The sequence below is a fragment of the Populus euphratica genome, unplaced genomic scaffold (genome assembly GCF_000495115.2).
Source record: "Populus euphratica unplaced genomic scaffold, PopEup_1.0 scaffold289.1, whole genome shotgun sequence".
NCBI classification, from domain to species: Eukaryota; Viridiplantae; Streptophyta; class Magnoliopsida; order Malpighiales; family Salicaceae; genus Populus; species Populus euphratica.
In genome coordinates this window covers 155,450-156,387 of record NW_011500167.1, presented here as the reverse complement: position 1 = coordinate 156,387, position 938 = coordinate 155,450, and positions in this window count along the sequence as shown.

Sequence of the window (938 nt, the reverse complement as noted above, 5' to 3'; positions counted from 1 at the left end):
AATGCAAACTAGGGGAGAAATGAAGAAGATTTATCTTCTCCTAGTGCCTATATAATCTATCTTTATTGAAATCCAATCCCCTAAACACACCACCGTTCATTCATCTACTAAAAAATCGAAAAAATTATATATTTTTTTTTTTTTAGATTAACGTGGGTGTCCGGGCCAGCTTACGCGCACCACGACTAATCCCACGGGTCCTGAAGTTAACGACCATGTAAGTCTCCAGTGGCTATCATATGAGCAACCAAGGACTCGAACCTGAGACCACAGAGAGAGCAAACCCCTTGATCCCAAGTTCTTACCACTTGGCCACCACCTAGATGGTTTACTTTTTTTTTTTTTTTTTGAAATCATATGTTATGATTTATGTTATGGCTTGTTTAGTACGTTTTCCCCCATCTAGAATAGGTTTGAAGTGTCCTTTTAGGTTTACTATTATTCTTAAGCTTCTTAGCAAGTACTTGTCTAATAAGAAAGGGAGAAAGGAGAAAGGTTTACGTAGTAGATTATGTAATTTTCTTTTAGATCTCTTTCACATTGGAGTTTTAATATAATGATAAAAACTATAATATTCTATATGCATGTTGAACTCCAATACAAATATAATAAAATAAAATAAAATTTTCTTATCTTGTCTCGTGTGGACTCATATGCCAACAACTACTTATGCAATAATAAAAGTTTACACTAAACAGCTTGTAGCTCAGTGGTGTAAGGCGCTGCTCGCCTTCTTTCGAACTTCGGTTCGAGTCCTAGTGGGAGTGGGGCTGGTGAGTGGTGTCCTTCCTGGTTCTGCTGACTCCTTGCTGTGTGGTACGCCTGTCACCCTCGCGGTGCCTAACCTGTTCACTGAGGCTTGCAGGATGTCAAGTGGACCGTGGGATTAGTCGTGGTGCGCTTAAGCTGGCCCGGACACCCACGTTAATAAAAAAAAA